Raw genomic sequence first — 13290 nt, forward strand, 5'->3', positions numbered from 1 at the left:
TGCTGTTCTTCAGATGATTTTCCCCCTTGTAAATTTATTCTAGCCTAGCAGTTCTTGAGAAGATGATTTTTAAGATTTTTCCGATATATTTCAATGTAAAAAATTGATTCTTTATTGTGGCTCCACCCTACCCTTGGGGGCATAATTTGAGAAATTACAATTACAAGTTTCAGCTTTTCTGCCCCAGTGGTTTTTGAGAGGAAGATTTTTTGCAAAACCCCATTCTATTTTTGTCTTTTTTGATTATCTCCTCTTGGAAGGGGGCTTTGCCCTTCATTTCAACAATTTAAACCCAAGAATGCTGTGTACCAAATTTGATTAAATCGGCCTAGTGGTTCTTTGGAAGAAGTTGGAAATGTGAAAAAATTATAGACGGAAGGACGGACGGACAGACGGATGGACGACGGACAACGGGTGATTAGAAAAGCTTACTTGAGCTTTCAGCTCAGTTGAGGTAAAAACATGAATTAAAAAAAAAAGCTTTGGAGTGAATTTGTATGAAAATAAGGGTAAGACAATTGATAACACTATAAGTTTGGATATATTTATATATCAAAAGACTATTAGTAGGTTGTGCTACACGTAATAAATTTATCAGAAAAATGTGCATATTCACCACCGAGAGCATCATGGCAACGACCCCGAAATACAATTTGTATTTCGTAATAAACTTGTAAACATATAAAGATAAAATGTCATTTTATGAATATAGTATTGTTCAGATATAACTGAAGATGTTAAAAATTTGTGCTTAATACAGTGTATATTTCAGGGTTTTTTTTTTTAAATATAGTCTTTCATTTCAAATACTTAACCTATACAAAGGGTGCTTAAAGCTAAGTTTTACAAAAATATACTGACAATTTTTTAATTAAAATGTGCATATTCTCTTCTTTTATCCTCGATGGAAATGGAATAAAAGCACCCGAAGTACAATATCTGTAACATAGTATAACAGGTTTCAAAATAATCGTCAATTCATAAAATTGCTATTTGTCAAGTTTTACAAAAAAGGATGGGGTTTACAATGTATATCTACTTCTGCTCCGAAACTAATTGCGGGATTTTGAACAAAGTATTTCTTCTTGCAATAATCCTGTATTTAACCGTCAGTAGAAACTATAATATATATTATTGGGATTGTTCCATCGGTAGTGTTAAAAATTCAATTTCCCGCGCTTGCGCAGGATATCTAGTAGTTTATAATTTCATATGAAGAAAATGTAGAACATTCAAAGTTGATTTCAATTAAAATTCTCCTTGTTATGATTTGCATAGACTTTTGAAATTTTGTGCCTGAATATATACTGAAACGCAAAAGAAACGCAACATCATATTTTAGGGTGAAGTATTACATGTAAGGTATAATTTTGTATCTAAAATGTTAGGACATCTTCAACTTTGGAAATATCGGTAATTTAACGGTTGAATGGTTTTCATACCATTACCGGAAGTTAAGTTTGAGTCTGCTTACCAGAAATCAAAAATTGCAGGTTTAACAAAACATTTGGTAATAATATGGAGTTTTAAGGATTTGTATCTGTTCATCATAAGTAATGCAGCAATATTCCGAAGAATAAATTCCCCCTTCTTTTCCGTAAGCGATATAAAGGCATCCTGAAAATGACTTATTTACGCATTTCCATTGCTCTAGCTGGAAAACCTCAAAATAAAGATGATGGAGAGTTGCAGATGCAAATATGACCCACATCACGCCTCAACAGGCTCTTACGTATCATTAACATGAATGACAGTCCTTGGACCGGAAGTCCAAGGGTTACTACACTGCGCTTGGCTAGAGAGAATTCGACCTCATCATCTGAATAACAGGCAATTAAAAATGGCAAAGAATATTTTTTTCGCTCAGATTGATGAACTTATTGTATCGTAGAAATCAAGCTGCAACTGTTATGCATGGCAGTCATGCACGCTGTAATTGAATGGCCGGGGTGGGGGTGTTTTAACAGTCATGTGTTACTTTCTAAAATTAAAAGATAATCATTAAACATTTTTATCAAATCTCTGCTGTTTTCAAATCAAGTTTTACCTTCGTGTATTCATATTTGAAAATCATTGGATAAAAAATTCAAATATTTGTAAATTACTGCTTGTTGCGTTTCTTTTGCGTTTCAGTAAACATTGAGTAGTTCTTTCTTCACTTAGTGGTCTCTAAATGCATTCCTTTTGTTTCGGACAAATTTCGGAAGGTATTTTGGGAATGTTCCAGATTTTTTTCTATTTCAGTATAAACTAGCAAAGATTTATTTCAGTTTGCTTACACCAGTATCAATATCTAAACAACAAGATGTGTTTGTAAAACAGAAATGCCCTCCTATTTCACCTCAGGTCAAGGTTAAAATTTTCCACATGTGGTCAAATTCCACAGTCATGAGTTCACAAAACGATTGTACAAAAAGAAAAAGCACAAGAATACACGTGTAAAATATAAAAGGACTGGCACCAACTATTCAGAAAATATAGTTAACGATAAACTTTTTCAAAAGTAGGCCTCGCTTCAAATATCAAGATTATCAGGGGAGGAATATTGGTACCAAAGGAAAGGTTTTGTCCAAAGGAATAAATACGTGAAATATGAAAGTCCTGGAACCGACTTTTCAAAATCAAAATTATGGGCAAGATAAAGGTTTTATATAAAAAGTAAAACATGAAAGTCCTAAAACCCACTATTCAAAATTTATGGGTAAGGATAGAATTTTGCATAAAAAGGAAACTTTATGGTAAGGATTATGATCTCCAAAAGGTTGGTACACAAAACAAAAGTCCCATGTATACCAACATTCACCTGAGTAACTATGCTCCTTCTTTTCTTCATCAACAGGTTCTTTTTCCTATATATCCTTGTGTACAACTTTAATCACAAATTATGGCTCCAGACTACCCAAGGGAGTCATATTCTGAACAAACTTCAATCTACACTACCTGACATCCTGAGGACGCTACCATTTAAATATGACTTATCATGGCTTTTCTGTTCTTAAAAAGAAGATTTGTAAAGATTTTTCCTATGTATTCATATATAAAACTTCCATTGCCCATTGTAGTTCAACCCTAAGCCCGGGGGTTATGATTTGAATAAACTTTTGTCTACGCTACCGGCGGATTCTTGCGTACAAATATGACTAAATCGGGATTTGCAGTTCACGTTGAAAAATTGACTTTTCTTATATATTCATATTTAAATTTGTGATCCCCATTTCTGCTCCAGTCTACACGAAAGGGTCATGATTCAAACAAATGTCAATTTACATTACTTGTGCATGCTTCCATAAAAATATGGCTAATCATAGTTTTGCTGTTTTTATGAGGAAGAATTTTTAAAGCTTTTCTGATATATTCTTATGTAGAATTTTGTCCCCTTGTTGTGGCACCACCCTATCCCCAGAGGTTATGATTTGAACAAATCTGAATATACACTACCTGATAATGATTTTATGAAGTTATGCCTTACCATTGCCTTGCTGTTTTTGAGAAAATGCTCTTTAAAATATTTCCTATATTATATTTCTATTGTATAACTTTGATCCCCTGTAGTGGCCCAGCCCTACCACTGGGGGTCAGGATTTGAAAACTTCAATCCACATGACAGAATAATTTTATATATAGAGCTATATGCGATGTAAGCATACATTTCCTCAATGTTATGAATATAAATATAGACTTCTTCATCAAAATTTGATTTTCGAGGCAGATATTTGTCTTATTATATATAGTCCTTTGACTTTGACTTATTATGGCTTTGCTTTTCTTGAGAAGAATATTAAATATATTTCATATATATTCCTTTGTAAAAGTGTGATCCCCTGTTGTGGTCCCACCCTTCCTCCAAGAACCATGATTTGATCAATCTTGTATCTACACTATCTGAGAATGATTCTGTACTAATATGACTAATCGTGACTTTGCTGTTCATTTACTGCATTGAACAAACGTGAATCTACAGTACATAATGCAGCTTTCACATATGTTTAATCTTTTCTGGCCCAGTGGTCTTGAGGAGAAAAAATTAAGAAGATACCACAGAATTTTTCACGAATATTAATTATCTCCCCTTAAAGGAGCTCGTGGCTCTTTCTGTAAACAAACTTGAATCCCCTTCAACCAAGGATGCTTGGTGGGAAGTTTAATTGAAATTGCCCCCCCCCCCCCAGCACTTCTTGAGAAGTCGAAAATGTGAAAAGTTTACAGACAACAGACTACACACATCAGACATCAGACGGACGCCAATCAAAAACGCTTACTTGAGCCTTAAGCTCAGATAAGCTAAAAGGGTGTTGTCAAACAGAAAACACATGTGATATATGATATTCTAGGACCAACTTTTCAAAAAAGCTAAAGTAGGTCAAACTCCACGGTCAAAGAAACAATAACAGACACAACACACACACACACACACACCCTTACTCTCTCTCACACACACACACCCTTACACACACACACACACACACACACACACACACACACACACACACACAAACATGGACTTGATCCAATCGCATAAGATTCAAGGACATTATCCATTATTAAATGACTGCAGTTTCGAAGGAAATACGGGGAATAATACATGAAAGTTTGTCACCATCGAATCTGGACACTCTGAATAAGAGACATTTAAACAATTTCTGTTTTTTCTGTCTTCAAAAATTTAGAATTGAAAAAGGAATGTGAAATATTACACGATCAATAAAGTCCTGCTCCAGCTGACAAAGTGGGTTACAACATTGTCTTTGTTTGTACTCAAAGATCAATTTTCATTTATATTTTAGAAGAACTTTTTGGTTTAATTCTGCTGATATTAATTTAACTTATACTCATAGTTCACTTTCTAAGGAGGAAATTCTTCAAAATTATGTTAGTTTTAAATTTATTTATATTCCTTACAATCAAATTGAATTTGAATAACATGTACTTTCCTAAACTACATAAAAATCTTTACAATGAAAAATACATGGCGGGGTAAAGTAAATGTTCTACAAAGCCTCTTTCTTTACTCCTCACTAAAATATTAACAGCAGTGAAGGAGTACTTTAATGCACGTGGATACTTATAAACTCCAAGGAACTTTTAGAAAATTTTAAAATACAAATTTCACCAATATCAATAGCATCAAAACGTACGACTTTTCAAAAAATTCTTACAACCATTACCCAAGATAAAATAAAGTCCAGGTTTTTGACATCAAAGACAGCTGTTCTTTTTCGTGTTTTTTTTTTTTTTTTTTTTTTTTTTTTTTGTATTTAATGGTTTTATTTTTTATTACTTAGTAATGCATTTATTTATTTAAATTTCTTTTGGCTAGTCAAGAAATTCTGAAACTGCTTTCAACAAAACTTTTTTAAAAGTGCAACAACTACTGTATTGAAAAATAATGAGGACAAGCTTTAAAGGATTATTTTTAAATAATTACAGTACTATTATTGAAAGAGCTAGAGTTTAAAGTCTTTGAAAAAAAGCTTTATCTACCATTTATTTTTCTTTTTTTTCTGAAATCATTTTTTAAAATAAGAACGATTCTTAACGATTTTAAACAGATTTTCTTTCCTCAGTCTTCCTTTCAACCAATTCCTCTTCCTTTCCAGTCAGTGTTAGGCTTGTCTCAGCAAATATCAGTAATTATCAGAACCCGCAGTAAAAACGACAGTAAATATCAGTAATTATCAGAACCATCAGCAATTATCAGTAACAACAGTATAAAATATCAGCAAATTTCAGAAATTCTCAGTACCAACAGTATAATATCAGTAAATATCAGAAATTATCAGTAAAAAGTGGCACTATCAGTAATTATTTAGGCCAGTAGTGTATATTTCCTTTTCTTATCATTAGTCATTTGCAAAATTATTCATTGCATTCTGATTGTACACACATACTCCGAAATTGATATTTAAAAGATTCTTGTGTTTCTGATAACGCAGCACAGTTAAGGCTGCAGTAAGGAGGCGGGGCCTAATTTTTACGGGAAGTGCTTACTATGACATCACACAAAAATATAAGTTCTTCAAATTACCACAAAATGAAATGATTTGCTATTTTAAACTATTGAATAGCTTTAAACAACATCAATACTAACTAGTGCATGCATTTTTGTCGTTGGTTAAATCCCACACAGCAATATATAAACATTTCACTGATCGCAATGCACTTGTCAATGTGACGTCATATCGTAAAATTTGACGCAGTTTGTATGCAGTGAGAGGCGGATCAAGTTATACTTTATACAATGAAAAATGTACTTTGTAATTAAATAAAATATAAATTGTAGATATATAAGAGGCCATTAACTTGGATGCGATGTCTATTTTATGATTTTTTCATATACTCCCCGTACATTCCCTAGACAAGCGCTACTGTCGTATATTTGTATGCAGATTCATTGAAGGGTAATAGAACGGTCGTAATAAATCGATATATTGCAAGGGCATACCCTCAATGAATTATGACAAGTTTTTACACATAAACTCAAGAAGTATGAAGATATTTGAAAAGTGCTGCGAACCTGTTGAAATCTTGCAAATGAATTAATTATATCTATATTTAATGTACTTGACCAGCAAAATATTCAACATACGGCCTAACAAATGTAATTTTAGCAATTAGATAGTAGAATCTATATAGGTTCGCAGCACTTTTCACAAACTACAAAAAGTGTTGAAAATAATCATATGTTAAACTTAGATTTTTAACTTGGTTATGCCCTTGCAATATTAGAATTTATAGATGACCTCAATACTTCAGGTATATTTGCTATAATCACGTGACTGCCACATCACGTGACAAGTCTAAATAAGAAATCTAAACGTCCTCAACATGTAGTTTTTCAACCAAATTGCATTTGTCTGATAATAGTAAAGTCCTAAAAAGAAACGCCCATCCTTGTAAAGAATGTATTTTCTATCTAACAAATTCGTCGATATTTCCATTTGGCACTTTAACTGTGCTGCGTAAGAATATCTGTGTAGTTTTTGGAGATCAAGTTTCTCAACAATCTGTCGGAATTCCCATGGGTACACTAATTGCCCCTCGTCTTAAGCAAGCCTATTTTGTATTCATATGAAGCAAAATTTGTTCAAAAACTTCTGCATGGAAAGAGGAAGTCTCTTGCGGTGGCCGTCAATTCAACATTTAGATATATTGACAACGTCTTACCAATTGAAAATATACATTTTCATTCCTGCATGTTCCATGATTTGATGTATCCCTTTGAACTCGAAATAAAAGATACCACTGAGTCTGACACATCTGTTTCATCTTTGGATATTTTACTTGAAAAAGACATTAATGGTAAATTAACAGCAACAATTTATGATAAACGTGATTACTTGAACTTTTCTATCGTCAGCTTGCCATATTAATGAAGCGATATACCACTATCACCTGCATATGGAGTTTGTATCCCAGTTGATTCGATAAGCAAAAGCATACACTACGTACGAACAATTTCTTAAAGAGGCAAGCTATTGACAAATAAGTTGACGAATTAAGGATATCATCAGTCTCGTTTTAAGTCAACATTTCGAAAATTCTATGGTCAGCAAATACAATCTATCTTTTTTGCATACAAATTGTTAGGCCATTATTTACACATTGCATTGTAGATGGATTTTTCCGTTTGCTCAATCCTGACAGAGTACACGGCGGGTGTGACGGTCGACAGGGGATGCTTACTCCTCTACGGCACCTGATCTCATCTCTGATTTTTTTTACAGGTCCGTGTTTGCTCTGCTTCAAATTTGTATTGTTCAATGCACTTTTGGGCTTAATCACTGTTCGCTTTATTCATATTTCATTGATTAATTGATACTAATGAGTACGTATAGTATTGTAAATATCAGAATAAATATCTACTCATATTGAGCAACATAGAAAAATTATATGTTTAATATTGCAATTCAAAGTTCAATTACCTTGGATATTTATCTAAAGAGCAAACTTAATGTCCAATTGTTAATATATGCTTAATAATAGGCAATGCAAAGAAAGGTAACTAACTGCCTGCTAAAATGTAAACAAACACATTAGTCTATATAATAAAATGATTACTAATGTTCACCGAAAGTAAGCCGAATCGTCGTTAACAGATCACTTAAATGTCCTATTTAGCACCATTCAATGACTGAATTGATATTAAGGACATACGCAACGTAGTTTGAACTTCATTGTCTTTTTTCCTTGGAGTTGAAGAGTTCCGATACTTAATGGAACTGTGTGCTACATTTTAATGTCTATAAATGCTGGTGTACACTTCTAAAACATGTTTGGATAGACAAAACATCTAGAATATATGTTTAGTAATTTTTGTATATTTTTCTTTGAATTATACAAGAATTTTCATCAATTGGTATCTTTTCAAAACCCCTGGTATTGCATGCTGATTTTTCGTTTACGAATATCTGATGGCACTATAATCTTAAATTCACAATATCTTGAAAAATTATCAGTAGGTAAGGTACGCTGCGTATGTCCTTAAATGCCGACTTTCAGTATAGTGTGAAGGGGCTTATTTCTTCCTCTCTCCATTGTTGTAAATGAAACGGAGGAGAAATATGACTTGCAGGTTATAAGAGAGAGAGAGAGAGAACATTCATTCCGATTCCATAAAAATTAATATTATTTCTTATTATTATAGACAATGGAGGCAAATGTAAAGTAAGATTTATATTTTGTTGTTGGCGAACGAGGCCACGGCGCTAGGGCTGCCGGATGATAAATTGGCTAGCCTTAAAATCAATTATGCATTACATTAAACATTACATTATACATTATGCCACATTATCATTTGAGGGCTACTAGTTTCAACTACTGTCCAATGTGGAGCCCTCAAAGATATCATTATACATTATTCATTACTCAAACATTATGCAACCCATCATTATACATGATTCATAATGCATTCATTATGCATTTCATCATTATACATTGTGGCAACCATCATTATACATTATTCATTATGCATACATTATGCATTTCATCATTATACATTATGACATTAAACATTATGACATTATCATTATACATTATTGCCTTCATGATTGAGAAAGATAGACAAAATTATACTGGTACTTTCAACAGATACTCAGTATAATAATGCTATAAATTCAATAAAAGCCGAAAGCGTCGCGAAATATCGCCACATGGTTGTTCGAGCAATGGGAGAACTACCACCGCCAATAAAAATTGGAGCAAAAGCGACGCTTACATTGGCCGGTCACCTACGTTCGCCACTGAGAGAGCAGACTTGTTGCAATTTACTTTGTAAATTGTATAATAGTATGTCATTGCCAAGTTCAGAAAGATGAACTCCATCCTTAACAAATATCCGGATAACTGATACAAAAACCATTATTCTCAACAAACAATTTGCTCATAAAACTGTTAATTCTTTTGACTGCAAGGTTTTGAGATTTAACATTTTTACTGTAGCACCATGAAGATCTGGGAAGAATATGAGACCACCCCAGGACAGTGTTTGGAAGATTAGACCGAATCATTTGAGTTGTTTCTCTCATCTTTAAGCGTAACTCAAGTAAAGGCACATTACCAATATCATTACCCGAACAGTGAATAATTAAAATATCAGGAGATGGTTTATACCTCAACAGTAACTGAATGCGGGGAAACAATTTTTTTTCCATGTTAGACCACCCTTGCCTTGCCAAAGGATGTGATAATTTAGTCGTCTAAGTCCCAAATGTGATTTCTCAGTTGACAGGCTTGCGTGTTGGAAAACCCACTTGATAATGGATGAGCCAACTATCCATATACTTTTTTCTTGCCGTATGTGATAAAAAATATATTTCACTGATTTCTAATATAAGATTTATAAGCATGTGAAATCCATCTACCTTTTTTCATTAGTTCGGATTCAGAATGGCCTTTAGAAAAACTGTCCGAGGCAGCCCCAATTCGGAACAAGTGGGAAGTGTAACGTGAATTTGAAAGACCTAAAGGATTTATTGCTTTATTAAGGACTGACGTAAATTGATAACGGGTAAGTGGGCTGCCGTCTGCGTGACCAAAAAGCGGACCATTAATTTTTGGTCTGACAAACAAATGTCTTTGCAAATGAAATAGGGGGCATCTGACTTGTGTAGGTGACTCGTTCAACTGAATTCTTGAACCATTTCCTGTTTGGTCAGTCCTGGAATATGGAACTGTCAACCTTAATATTTTCTTATTTAATGACTGATCGAATAAAATTTGTATATCGTTGATGCCGATAACATATAGTGAATGTCACCTGTTTTATTGCATGTAAATGCACCGTTTCTCAAAAATGCATGGTACGCTAATGAAAATGCAGAGCAAAATAGGTATGTTTCAAAGTTAGAGGAGCACACTAGACTTGAACTTGGTATGAACTTTTTCAAAATGTTTTCGGTAATTGGTAAATGACGGTCAACTGATTTACGGGAACGTTTTATACCTTCTAATAATTTTCTAACCAGAAAGCATTGTGTATAGTCAGTGGTACCTGTTAACTTGCATTTAAAACTTATACCAGATAAATAAGATGAAATTGTGCTGTACGCTAAATCACGAAGGGACAGGTGAGCAATGAATATACACAAGTGAGAGAGGGGAGGACCCCAAATATCATCTAAACCGTAGTCCTTCCTGAAAGTACAAAATATCTTTAAACTATTTGAGTACTGTAGTTTCGTGTTAGGGGCAATAGACTTAAACGTTAAATGCTCTATTTCAGCTCTAATATCATCTTTGTGAAATCTTCTGGGATGGGTATAGGATCTTTGTCCGCTTCTGGTGCGAGTTCCCGGAATCTTTTCCACTGTTTTCGGGAAATAGAATCAGCGATTGAATTATTGCAACCACAAATATGTTTTGCTTTAAAATACATGTTGTTAACCATTGAATGGAGCACTAGAGGACGCACTAATTCCATTACTCTTTTAGATTTAGATGTCTTCCTATTCAGAATAGATACTAAAGCAATGTTGTCTGTATGAAACATTATTTTTTTATTTTGGAAATGATTTTTAAATAACAGGACTGCCAGAACTATTGGAACTAATTCTAAAAAAGTTATATCAGATATTATGTCAGAATCCTGCGCATCTCACTGGGTGGGCCACGGAAAAAATGCCCAATGACCTTGTAAATAAACGCCGCAGCCAAGTTGTGCATTTCCTGTGCTGTCTGTGTATAAGTGAAGCTCAAAATTTGAAAGCCACTTAATCTCTAAAAAATTAAAGGTACCGTTGAATTGTTCGAGGAAACTTAACCAAACCTGTAGGTCGCTCTTTATACCAGCATTAACCCTTATAAAATGAGACGAATGTTTAATACCATATATGGCATCACAAAAACGACGATTAAAGGCACGAGCTGCAGGAATGACTTTAGCGCAGAAATTCAGAGAACCTACTTAAGACTGTAGCTCTTTTATTTTAGATTTTCCCAAAATTGTTTCAATAGTTTTCTTAAGTTCAATGGTTTTTTCCTCTGGTATACCGATAACCATTTTTTCTGTGTCAATTTCTATACCTAGAAAAACCAACAAATGTTTAGGACCAACAGTTTTTTCCTCTGCTTGCGGAATTCCAAATTCATGACAAGTATTTTGAAAGTTAGTCATTAATAATTTACATGCTTTGAAATCTTTAGCAGCGAAAATAAAATCATCTAGATAATGGTTTATCGTTTCTATGCCTGTTTTTGTAATAGTTACCCACTGTAAAAAATGGGCAAATTTTTCCCAAAGGGCACAACTTGCAGAACAGTCCATAGGTAAACACATATCATAATAAAACTTGTTATTGAATTTAAAACCTAATAATTCATGATCAGAAGGATGTACTGGTAATAAACGAAATGCTGCCTTTACATCCATTTTTGCAAGAAGGGTTTTTTTTTCCTAATGCTGCAATCATATCTAATACTTCATCGAAAGGTGTGTAATGAACCGTACAATAATCAGGGTCAATAAAATCGTTTACACTATTTCCTTCGGAAATGATAAATGATGTATTAAGCGCCAACTCCCGTCTTTTTTAGCAACGATACCTATAGGTGATATTCTAAAATTTTGCAGGGGTACTTGATCAAAAGGACCTGCGACTCGACCTAATTCAATTTCTTTGTCTATCTTTTGCTTAACTTCGTTTGGATGTTGCAGAATTGATACTAAATTGGTACATGTTGATGAAAAACGATGTCCAGAATATTTAATTTTCAAGCCATAACTAAAACCATCTCTTAACCCTTTCGCTGCCAACGTAATTTTTTGAATTGCCAAAAAACGTAACGTCACACGTAAATGACGTTACAATAGTTGTGACGTTATTAATAATTGCGGGTTTACGTTGTATCAATGACGTAAATCGCACCTGCGTTATGTATAATTTTAACAAATTTTATCAAGGCGAGGAAGATCCTGTTTCAGCACATAATCTGAGACAAAGTAATTTTTTTTAAAAGAGAGAGACATTTCAAAAAATTGTGTTGTCTGAACATAACGTCATCTCTAACACGTACACAGCTGCACGGTCGATTCTTTATATTTTTTTAAATTAAATTACGCACTGATTGATAATTTGGTAAATTTACTGTGAAGTATATTTAGTGGAAAGTGGATGTATTTTAGCCATTAAAATTACTTCGGAATATGAATTGGTAAACTTTCCATTTTGCATACTGGTATGTATTTACAATGTACGGAAGATAAATACATTGTTTAAAAATAAAAGGACTCTGAACGCATTCTGTATGAAATTTTATGGGTTTTTTTCCTAAAGAAAAAATGATATACCCCAACAAACACGTTCACTTATAAACCAGCTAGTCTGAAACTCTACACTGATAAGAAGACCGTGTAATATAGAGCGTATCGCCTTTACCAAGAATTTACAAACCTAAAACAAATCGCATGTATTTTATTGCTATACCTTGTTGTTTAGAGAATTCAAATACTGTTAGGAAATTTTTGTCTTCCTGACACGCCAAACCTTTATGCCATTTAATACATGAAATAAAAAATCAAATGTGTCATTTCTCATTACCTATTTTTTGAAAATAATTATTTTCTAGTACGAACTTTGAAAACTGAGAGTCGAAAATAGAATAGTCCTCACTTTGTATGCCTCTATTCTTTTCCCAAGTAAATTGTGAATGATTTACCTCAACCCTTATAAGTACTGTTACTTTATTTTCAATCTGTATAGAGAACATATTAAACGTAAATGAATATACATGTACATTGCTTTTTGATAGAATTGCCAATATTGAAGCATTATGCAACAATTACATAGTTATAGG

At 33.3% G+C, this 13290-nt stretch overlaps 1 pseudogene; it reads right to left on the reverse strand.

The window, feature by feature from the left end:
- Positions 1-9139: 9139 nt before the first annotated feature.
- Positions 9140-11866, reverse strand: LOC133200487 (uncharacterized; annotated as a pseudogene).
- Between the last annotated feature and the right edge of the window lie 1424 nt (positions 11867-13290).

This window comes from Saccostrea echinata, unplaced genomic scaffold (genome assembly GCF_033153115.1).
Source record: "Saccostrea echinata isolate AGI-Se365-2 ecotype Australia unplaced genomic scaffold, CSIRO_AGI_Sech_v1 ptg000040l, whole genome shotgun sequence".
NCBI classification, from domain to species: Eukaryota; Metazoa; Mollusca; class Bivalvia; order Ostreida; family Ostreidae; genus Saccostrea; species Saccostrea echinata.